This window comes from Micrasema longulum, unplaced genomic scaffold (genome assembly GCF_059751315.1).
Source record: "Micrasema longulum isolate JH-2025_06_02 unplaced genomic scaffold, ASM5975131v1 h1tg001955l, whole genome shotgun sequence".
Lineage (NCBI taxonomy): Eukaryota > Metazoa > Arthropoda > Insecta > Trichoptera > Brachycentridae > Micrasema > Micrasema longulum.
The window spans coordinates 262,487-274,935 of NW_028279129.1; the positions used below are offsets into that span (position 1 = coordinate 262,487).

General features: G+C 30.7%; 1 protein-coding gene across 2 annotated transcripts in view; it reads right to left on the reverse strand.

Moving 5' to 3' along the window:
* LOC148273426 (ileal sodium/bile acid cotransporter-like) overlaps positions 1–12,449 on the reverse strand; it is a 74,383-nt gene that overhangs the window by 55,217 nt on the left and 6,717 nt on the right. The gene's annotated exons all lie outside the window — the stretch shown is intronic.

The window sequence follows — 12,449 nt, forward strand, 5'->3', positions numbered from 1 at the left end:
AAGAGGTTATATAAACACTAGGATAATCTTTGAAAAATATTTTATTTGTAGAGTAGGTTAAATCTGATATTCCTCCCGAGTGATAATACCCTATTGCGTTCATATTTATGCTAATTTACTTATTTGCGGACTCTTTCACTCGTAAACTCGGTATTCTGAACCTTATCTACCCCCGGAGAGAGTGGTTAATTTTCGGATATTTAATTTTTACATGCTACTAATTTTTGCTTCATATAATGGCCACACTGATGATTAAACGTCAAACGATAATATATAAAACTGTGTAAAAAAACGGGAAAAAATGCATACGATTTGGTCAATTCCACCTAATTAAGTGTTTTGGGTAATGCTTAAGGTTGCAATAATGTTCTAAATTAAAATGATTATATTTAATTTCACGTGTTCATATTTATTTGACGTTTAATCATCAGTGTGGCCAGATGTGAAGCGAAGTGTAAATGCATGCAAAAAATAAAAATCCCCAAATTAATCACGCTCTGGGGGGTAGAGAAGATTCAGAATACCTCCCCTGGTGATGGATGAATAAAACATTTACGCTCTTAACTTTTTTTCTAATAAATTGAAGATTTTAGGAGCCATAAATATCCCCATGGCAAAGATCTACATTTCGCTGAAAACCGCGCGTAAATCGGTCCAGGGCCTCGATTACAATAGGAAGTAACAGTTATCTTCAACTGTCTGTAAAGAAAAACCGATGTTTGTGTACGAAAATCGATATATTTGCATGAACATTTGAAATATCTTCGTTGGTAACTTATAATTGAACATGTTTAGAAGAAAAAAATGTATGCATATTCTACTTTTCATACAGAAAACTTTCTATTTTGTAGATAAAATTGAAGATAAATGTGTCGGTTAACATCAAAAATGGATATATCCAGACTAAGCATTTTTTCACAAATAACACATTTCTGAAACTGATTATTGCTATTCGACTAAATTGTTATTTAGACTAAATGTAAGTCTGACGTAGGTAATAAAAGTATTCTACGTGATTTGATCGATTAGACTTAGTTTCCATGTAAAACTTATATCAAATTTGGATGTAACTCATTTTGATATATCGGAATGGATTTAACTAGTTTTGATCTAATCTGTCATTGAATGTCTGTGTCAGGGTTGTCACTTTTACGAAGTAAAAAATAAATATAACTAATCGTTTTTAGTGTTATTGTGTTATTTGAGTGTTATTGAATGGATGTTGCCGATTTTGATATAAAATCAAACTTCTGACAACAATTATAATGGTATAATATTGGATTTTCCAATTTTTTAAATAAGTAATCTATGTAAAACTAAACTTTTAATTGTGTTTCTACAAAAAATGTTTTTTTACCAATTTTTTATTTAACCAATTTTTATATCCACCGACATAAATGTTGACTTTCCATTGTAATCGGGGCCCAGTAGTTATTTGGTCTATCAAGGATACACATATGCACATTGCCTTTTATATATAGATTATTTCGGGCTATGTAAACGTGATTTCTTTTTTAAATGCCAAATAAATATATAATTATTAATACTATTACTGTCTGCCAGTTTTAGTTTGAAAAATTAAATAAAAGAAGCGGTTTGCGCATGTGTGGATGGACATTAACAAGTCAAGCCAAGAAGGCAAACGTCTTTCAGGTCAAATGAAATGTGACATTCGAACTGGATATTTATACTGCACAGCATCCACATATTTATGAAGATTAATTTCAACTCCTTAACATGGATGAGGAAAATAATATGTATTTATTCACTACGATGAGGTAGTTTGGCGCTACTGGAAATTAGATATAAAAAATGTTAATGATTATGATAAAATTATAAATAAACTTATCAATGAAACTTCTTGGCTTAGTTTTACTTTTTATTATTTTGACCAATGAGCGCTTTCAACGCTGGTCTTGACCAGTCTTGAAGATGCCTACTTAGGCGAAAGCGCTCGTTGGTCAAAATAATAAAAATTAAAACTAAACCAAGAAGTTTCATTGATAAGTTTATTTATAATTTTATCATAATCGTTAATTATGGAGTTTTATCAAGAAATATCAACAAAAAATATCAATATTATAAAAAATGTTTTCTTACACGCAGTTAAAATAAGAACATTGAATCGTATGGCGAAGTTTCTCAAAAACACACGAAATAAATATAAATCGGGCATAATAAATTAATCGGGTTGTGGTCCCGTGGCTAGGTTGCGGACTCGAGGATCAGAGGTCCGGGGTTCGAACCCCATTCCACCCGAACTTAATTTTTTATTTTTTATTAGTATGGTTATTTATAGCTTGTTGAAAATGGCCATCGAAATTGAAATATTTGGGTTAATCATAAGAAAGCTAATATTTATTTTTTATTTTAAAAAAAAACAACATATTTGAATAAGAATGAACTACAATATTTTGAGTTTGTCCAAATGTTTGAAGACAAAGACTGAATTTCACATGACAGGTCATAAACCCTGTAAATACCTAAACTTGCATATTGTATCCCTGTTGCAATTTGTTGGTAAAAATTAACTTCTTTGAACTACGTTACGAGTCCTTAAGAATCAAAAAATGATAGAGTTTTGTGATAGATTTTCCGGTTCGAAGCCAACTCACCAATCAACAGAACTCACTGACTAGACCTTGTGACATGGACGATGATGATGAATAATGGTAAAACAGGTATATATGGCGAGAATGAATGGTAACATGGGACGAGGACGACCAAGGAAGACGTGGCATGATCAGATAAGCCAAAATCTTAAGTCTGGTCATGTCAAAAGCAGGCAGTACCGAAGGGCATGTATGACAAGATGTACGCCAGGATAGAAGACAATTGACATGGAAAATTCATATCGGCAATTTAATTAGCAAAGTGGCGACATTATAGTCTTTTTTTAAAAATCAAAAATTTTGTTTCAAAAACGGAAAAAATCTTCTGTATGAAGTCTATGTAAAAAATAAAATATGATATATGCAATTACTACGGGGAATAGGATATCACAATTATATAAACAGACTACAAAGGCAACAAAATAAAATATTAAAGTTAGTATATGACCTCCCCTATCTAACAGCAACTAGAGAACTTTTAAACAAACTAAACAATTAAATGTAACTGAACTGTTTTAAATATAATCATTAAAATTTATCCATAAATTATTAGCCACTGATGTAATTGTAGACGAAGAACTAAAACTTGTAAAAAATTGTAGTAAATATGGACATAATACGAGAATATCAGAAAAATATCATTTACAACTTTCTAAAACAAGACAAGGACAGTCGAGACTAATAAACCAGAGACTGAAATTATACAATAAACTACCAGACAAAACTAAACAAAAGACTCAGACAAACTTTTCAAAAGATGTAAAAAAATATTCTTTTGAATAACAGAGTATGAATAAAAAATGTATCTATTATTTTTGTAAAATGAATGTAATAATCCGTAAGGGTTAATAAATTAATTTTTAAATAAAAAAAATATATAAAAATAAAAAAGTGTGTGGCGGTCCATCCTCTCTGCCTACCCCTATAGAGAAATGGTGTGATGGTAGTAGTATTAGTAGTAGTAAAAAACCATTGAACTTCCACATTGTGGTCAGTGTTACATTACAAGTCTACTCCCATTACAAAATGAGAGACAGTAAGATGATACATATTTTATTTTTTAAAATTATTTATTTATTTTAACGCCTTGTATGCTTTTACATGTTTTACATAATATAAATATAAATACAGACATATATTTTACACAAAACCCCAAAAATGTTCAATTCTTTTTTACTGATAATATTTCATTGATTCCAAACATTAAAAAATTTCCTTCTTTTAAAAAACATGCACTATCCTGGATTCAAACTAAAGATATGAACTCTTTTTTTCTATGATTTATTTTGTTGGCCTTTAATAATAAGTCATATTTTTGTGTTTTTTAAAAATATATTTTTATTTCCTTTTTTCATTACTATAAAAAAATAATTTTTTTATTATCTTTTCCATATTATCTTTTACAGAATATTTTATTTTTTCTTTCTTATGTTGTACAAAAATATTATAACTGTCTATTGTTTTTTATAGGAGAAAAAATTCAATTACATTTTCTTGTATACCCACAAACAGGCCATGCCTTTGTGGAATTTTTTGTTTACTATTTTTCTATTAATATGTATTTCGTTGATATGTAATTATGCTTTATTTTTCTAATTTATTATTATGTTTATTGTAAGAAAACAAAAAAATTTAAATTTAAAAAATATATTAAAAAATTGCTGAATGGCTTAATTGATGTACCATCGTTACTGGAACAGGTGGCATTTAATGTTCCGATCCGCCGGTTGCGAAATAATAATGTGCTGTTCCTCCATCAACACAGCAGAAACTATGGCTCGCATGCACCAATGTCCCGATTGTGTCGTATTGTAAACTCGAGACAAGATCTGGACTTTTTTGGTGTAAGTCTTTGTAGATTTCAAAAATCACTAAGATAAACCGGATCTTGTCTTGAGGTAGTATTTTATTTGATTAGTACCTGTATTTATTATAAGAAATTGTATTTAATATCGTTAGAATGGACTGCGTAAGTCCATTAATTAAATAACAACAACAAACCATAACACCGTTTCCCCGTAAGGGTAGGTGGAGAGAATAGAACACCACAACACTCTATCTTTGCATACAGATCTCGCTTCCTCTACATTCATACATCTTCTCATGCACGCGCGCCGATTATTCCGACTTTTGACATGTCCATCTTTAAGTATTTGTTGGATTTGGTCATGCCATGTCTTTCTCGGTCTTCCTCTATTTCTGCATCCATCAACATTCGCATTGTAAATATTCTTAGCTGTTCTTTCGCTGTCCATTCGTTCTACATGTCCAAACCAGCGCAGAGCTCCTTTCTTGATTTTGTCGATAATGCTTGTATCAGCCTTACATAATGTACGGATCTCAACATTTGTGCATCTATCGTACATAGTTTTACCGCACACTCGCCTGAGAGATCGCATTTCGACAGCATTCAGCCTACTTTCATCCCTGTTTTTCCAAGTCCATACTTCGCTCCCATACATCAGGGACGGGACCGGGACTCCGTTGTGAACTGTCAATTTTGCCTCTTGTGACCAGCATTTATTTGCCAAGGTCGATTTAAGTGCACCATTCACTCCGTTCCCGGCACTCACCCTCCTTTCAATATCTTTCTCAGTCATTCCATCCCTAGTGAACATACTTCCCAGATACACAAATTCCTCTACTTGTTTTAGTATAACTCCATTCACAGTGATTTCACATTTAGTCATACTTTCATTTCTTTCAAAAACCATCACATTCGATTTATCGACATTCATCAGCAAATCGCTTCTCTCGCATACATCGTAGACCTTTGTTTAATTATCAGGGACAAATAGACTGAATTCATTCAGAATATCGAATTATGTATGCAACCACCGATGAGTTGAAAAAAGTGAACACCCAAATGAACCCTTCTCCCCAACAATGATTGGTAGCCTAGCATTTTTAGTAAGAAGTCTGTTGGGAAGAGCCACGACTAATGTAGAAGCATTGGCTTCTCAAATAAAATATACAATATATGTAACATTTTTCAGTAAACGTCACATGTTAAATAAATATATAAGACCCGATTATCCCCAAGTATGGTTGTTATTCGTAATACAAGTGAGATCGGCATTATTGATCTTAATAATATAAACGTGTGATATGAAAACTGCATTTTACCAGAATATTTTCATTGATAACATTGCTCATTTATTTATGCATAAAACATATTATTTTGTTGCGCTATCTGAGGTCATCATTAATTTGCTGTTTCCTAAACATTATAATAACTATTGTATTAGCTTTGAATAATTTTAACAAAAAACTCATAAAACACATTATTTAACTAAATACGGAAGTAAAAAACTTTTACTGGTTGAAAAATGGTAGCATAAGCTGTATCTGTTATTTTTCAAATTTAAAAAGGAGCATATAAAGTAAAATAAAATTGTAAAGGTTATCATAAAACTTTCTTGTCTACAAGATATTGTGTTTGCTTTAAGGTAACATATACACGGTTTTTCAGGGCCAGACCGCGAAACTTTAGAGGAACATTCCTCGTGGTAAGCTTTAAAAAAAATCTCAAAATGGAGTAAATCTTTCATTTCTTAGATTAGCATCCCTTGCAAAAACCCCTACCTCTCCTCAACAATAAAAAATTGAGATAAAACCGTATTTGACCAACGAAGCGATACGCACCAGACGCGGACAAGTGAAGCGGCTGGGTAGGAGAGGGGTAGGGGTTAGTGGAGGGACTGCTGGTCCGAGAAATTAAGGATTTACTACATTTTGAGATCATAATTTATTTATTTTTAATGATTTTTGGAAAAAAAATATTGGGATATTTTTAAAAGCTTACCACGAGGAATGTTCCTCTGAAGTTTTGCGGTCTGACCCTGAAAAACCGTGTATTATTTTATTTTATTACAAGCCTTCAAAATGGGATTTCACGCAGACGAAAGTGATCATTTTCGACGCCTCGTTCTGTCCGCGTTCAATCGAGGGAATAAAGGGGAAAACAAATAAGGAGAATACATTATTGATTAATTCTGATGACAACATTCACAATGTGTAAATTGATGGAAGAATTAAGATAAATATTAGTGTTAGAATACAGTGTGCAAAAGACATAAAAATATTTTTTTTCGTTATGTTTATTTTGAGTTTTGTAATTTTGAAAACCACCACCGAATCCTTGAAATTACACCGCCCGTGACGTCATGAGTTCAGGACGGTAAGTGTTTCTGACATTTCAATTATTTCTAATGCATAAAACCTATGTGTGTCATATCTCCACTGCGTTCTTGCTTATAAATCTTTAGATGTTGTGTTATTGCTTAAAATTTTTTTTTAAAAACATATCATTTTTCATACTTAATTTTTTTTTACTGCTCATTGATGTATTTTTTAATATTTTATTTATTTATTATCATACTAAATACATAAAATTATACATTTGCTTTGACTATCTATAGTCCTTAAAATTAAGCTTGATTAAAATGACAGCCGTCAAACTAATTTCAATAGTGATGGAAAATTACTGTTCACTGACCATGTACTGATCAAATCGATTTTATCAGTTTTTTCATGCAAATATTCTGTTTCCAAAAATTGATATAAAAACGCAAAAACAAGCCTATTATAGTGTGTTTAAGACAATTGTTCACCAAAAAATAAGACATTTATACTTTTTTTCATGAACAACATCAAATGATTTAATTTTTTTTCGGTCAATTTACATTGATCAATTTGTCTTATCTCTAACATTTTTGCAAAACGATGTAACCTTGTAAAAACTTCGTTAATAATTAGGTTTATTTTAGTTTTAAAGCTGATTTTATATATTTATGTTGATTTATATCTCAAGCGTTGTTTTAAAAAATAAATGAACATGCCAGATACAAATGATTTTTCGTGGGTCAATATAAATCACTCCTTAGACGTCACTACAAAGTTATGTCGTCACTTTTGCTGACAACTGTCATTCTAATCAAGCTGTATTTTAAGGACTATAACTATGGTTATTTACCCCGTTCTAAGCCAGTCAAATATATCTATATATAAGCAACAGTAATCAATACATAGAAAAATAAATGAAGGTATTAGACATAGTGAAAAGCATAGTATAATACATAGTATTAGAAAAAACATAGTAAAATACATAGTAAAAAATGTACTAAAAACATAATAAAAAATGTAGTAAAAAATATAGTAAAAACGTATTTATCCCCATGCTTCGTGAGTGTGATTTTTGTCAATTATAATTTCATTTCAATAATGACTATGGGGCACTAAAAATAAAATACTTAAACTCATTAAAATAGCATTATATCAACTCATTAGTTAACCTGAAAAAAATTTGATAATGACCCTTAAGATAAAAATAACTTTATTGAATTTACTTTTATATAATTTTGAATAATCTATCCTTACCTCTGTTTTGTATAAATACATTGAACTCCTTAATAAAGATACCAGTCTCGAAGATGTCACGAAAGCGATGAAACCGGTCACTGGATATTCCAAATTTGTGGATTAAAGTATCACTCGTCTTTTATTTATATAATAAATTACAATGAACTTCCATCAAGAATTTTCACTTACAAACTTAAATGTTTTAAAAAGTGTATTATTAAGTGTCCTCGGCACGGGCAACACTGGTGAGGTCATATAATTTTTATTATTAATTTTAATTGATAATGGAATATGAATAAATTAATCAAAATAAATATAATTTCATTAAAATTTTTAAAAAGAGGTGATAAATAAAAAAATGTGTATATGTAGTAAAATTTCAAAAATTCACTTTTTATAATATATCAAATGGTTTGGAATTTCTTGTAGAACATTACAAATTTCAATTCAAATTCAATTCAAATGATTTATTCACAAAGTAACATAACAAATAACAAAGGATTTAAGACGTTAAATTGGAACTTTATATCAAACCAAGAACCCTTGAGCAATGGTTCGACATTATTAAGGTATAATACTCGCTAATAGCAAGAGTATTTGCCTCTTAAACATAGTTTCACTAATGTGAAAGATGTCGATCTCCAAAGTGATAATGTTCAGCTGCTTGACTGCTCTTCCAATCGGCATGACCAGAGGTATGTTGGTTCTGGAAACCGGATTACCTCATATTTAACTCAATTTTGTGATTTTTGTCCAAAAGCTGCCTTTTTGCTTACGATGGCAGATTGTAATTACGCGTTTACATGGACGTGTGACGTTTCAAAGTACATAGTTCATTTATGTATTTTCATACATTTTCAAGAAACGGATACAATTAAAAACTCTATTTTTTATCATGGGTAAGATAACATTTTTTGTAATCAATTTTGCGTAGCACTCATTGAGAACTTGTGGAAACGCTTGTATTTTCCAGAGGTTTTTGATAACACTTTGACTTGTGAACTGCCCCATGGTCAAGAAATCAATAACAACAAAATAATTGTGTAAGTTTTTTTGCCTTATATGAGTACAGGTGTATTCCAATACAAGAATATCAGAACAGTATCATATCCAACATTCAAAACAGAGACAAGGACAGTCGAGACTAATAAACCAGGGCCAGAAATTATACAATAAACTACCAGACAAAACTAAACAAAAGACTCGGACCACCTTTACAAAAAAAAGTATCATCAACAATAAAATGTGAATTTAAAAAAAATATATATTTTGTTAAATGAATGTAATTCATAAGGATTTACGAGTAAAAACTATTTTTTTTTTTTAAGTTTTTTTTTCTTCATCATCATTCCCTTTCCGTACCTAATGGTGCATAGGGCACTGTATTGGTACACCAATCACAGTGATTTTTTTTTTAAAAGAAGGTAAAATGATCAGTCTTACGCTTCAGGTACCAGGCCAGGGACTATGAAATATCCTAGAGTAAAAACACATTTTTAAATAAATATTTCATGTCGACCATGTCGGGAATCGAACCCGAGACCTCTTGCATGGTGGGCATACGCGCTGACCACTACACCACTTTCTTTCTTTTGATTTTTGCACCACAACAGGCCAGGGGGCTCAATTACAGTGATGAGTTACAGTACAGAACACCCAGGCTTAAGAAAAATCCAAATTTGATTTTTTGTGTTCTCACAGGAAATCGAACCCGGAACCTTCCGTGCATGACTCAAGTGTCTTAACCACAACACCATGGAGGCGCGTTTTTTAATATTCTATGTTTATACTAACTTACGACAACGTTATCTCTTAAATAATATCATCAGCAAACAAACTTATCTCAATAATAATGTTAAAAAGACAGTAAAATGTGATAAAGAACTGATCTAAAAATAAATTTATTTAAATAATACGTATGTGAAAACCATATTATTACCCGTGGTTATGAAAATTCAATTTTCCTGTTTACGTTTTACACTAATTTATCACACGTCGATGTACACTTTTATTTTATAAAAGTATAATAAAATATTTACCCCACATTTACAGCAACACAAGAAAAACAGTTTTGAAAAGGGCTTATGGAAGCCTGGGCGTTTACAGGGCTTGTGTTCTATTATTGGCTGTTTTAAGTGGCCACATTACACAATGTGTAACATGTTTAAACATCCACATTTCCTCAACTCTTCCGTCTGTTGTCTTTTGTGAAGCGAAAGAGCTGAAGCCTTTATCCGTGGCCACTTAAACCAGCCAATGACAGGTCATAAGCCCTGTAAATGTCTAGACTTCCATATTCCTTAATAACTCCCTAGGGAGGAAATGCAGCCTGTCTACAAACATTTGGACACACTCAAGCATTGTTGATTTAAGTATTTCCTTTTTTACAATTCACTAAAATACCGATTTCAATTTTGAGGTCATTTTCATTGAGTTCAAAATAACTGAAGTAAGAATAAAAGTGTGCTTTAGCAGTTCAAATCATAGACCCCGACACGGTTGTATTTTTTTTTGTTTAAAAAATAATTTTTACATTGCAGTATTTCACTGTCAATAATCTGGCTCCAGAAGCGAAAGGCTGATCATCTTGCCTTCATGAATATAAATACTACGCAATTAATATATTACAACAGAGATGAAAAACAATTTAGAGAAGATATTTCCTTCTCTAAAATATTCTGCTACTTTACACACTGAGTAACATTCACCATTCTGCTTGAACATCTACATTCCTTCAATTTCTCTATCTGTTGATCTTTGTGGTCCACTTGAACCAGCCAATGACAGGTCGAAAGCCCTGCAAATGCCTAAACTTCTATATTTATTCGCTTCCCCAAAATGTAAAAAATGGACGTGTTAGCAAAGGAGACGGTCGGCAGACATTAGTCTCGTCAAATACAAATGCCCTCTTTAGGGCAATAATTAGTCAAGGTATAGAAATAATACTCTTCTTAGGGCAACATTTAATCAAACGTCAAGCCCCAGGCCCTTTTTAGGGCCTGTATCAAAATTCATATTCTAAAGTACACCAGTACTGCTAAAGTCAGACCCGAGAGTGGAATATTTATCCTTTATTGTAGGTCTAACATTTAGCCGACAGATACTGGGGACCCTAACTATATATTTTTTTCATAGTCTTTATTTAATAAAATACACACATTATTATAAAGAAAACAAAGTATTAAAACATATATTGTCCCGATAAACTATTAAATAATAGTTTGTCAACGGGTGCTCAGAAATTAGTTTTAATTAATAATCAAATAAAAGAGTACAGACAATACTGTACACGTATAAAATAATGAACATATATTATTTTGTTTTTGATGCTTTGCAAAATATTATTAAGAAGATAGAAAAGAAAAAACTCAACAAAACCAGATAAAAATGGTTTAAAAAAATTATTAGTTTTTAAAGTAAGAAAATAGAGTAAGATAATACAATTAAAATTAAAGAATTGCCATTTACTTGAATATATTTTTAATATAGGAAAAAATATATACACATATATAAATAGTGTGCTCATAAATGTAATCAAAACAAGATAAAAATATTCTTCTTCTTCTTCGTTTTTTTCATGGCCTTTTCACATCTCAACTTGGGTGTTCTGGCCAGTGTCGAGTAGTTTTGTTTTTTTTTACATATATACACATGTGTTAGTAATATAATATGTACAAGTTAGTATGTTAGTATTTAATATAATATATACATATAATAATAAAACATATTTACAGCTTTACACCATTTATAACTAGATATTTACATAGGATTTTAAATACACGTTTATTGGGTGGGGACAGGAGAGTTAGAATATGAATAGGGAATGGGATATTAATATCAGAGAGGTCGGATAGGAAATCAGGATAACAATCATTTATGGGGCATCCAAAAAAAATATGGTTTAAATCTTCCTCATCTAGCTGACATTCGCAAATGGCAGAGTCCCGGACAAGATAAAAATATAAAATAATAAGAAAATTAAAAGTAGATACCTATTAAAATTAAGATTTAAAAATGTCAATAAAATAAAAAAGAAATAAAAGTTCTATTTAACAGTGCCTAATAAAATGCACTCAGTATAAACTAATTGATTTTTAATTATTTAACTTTTCTTGGTCTATTTAAAAATCTTTAATACTTGTTAAATACTCCCCCCCCCCCCCTCATAAACTATTAGCACTATTATTTACCTATATCATTATACAGCCATTATTTTTAGTATTTAAGGATACTTTGTAAATATTTAAGTCAGTTTGATAATGTCCTAACAAGACAAACCCGTCATATATATTTAAAAAAATATAAAAGTAGAATTAAATCCAATGAAAGTGTTTTATTTTGGATACTTTAGCAAATTTTATGTTACTATTGTTATTAAATGTCGTTTAAATAAATGGTAAACATTTCCTTAATCGCTGTTTTGACGTCAACTTTCAGCGGGGTTTTAAACTGTAGTTACCACAGATTACAGATATC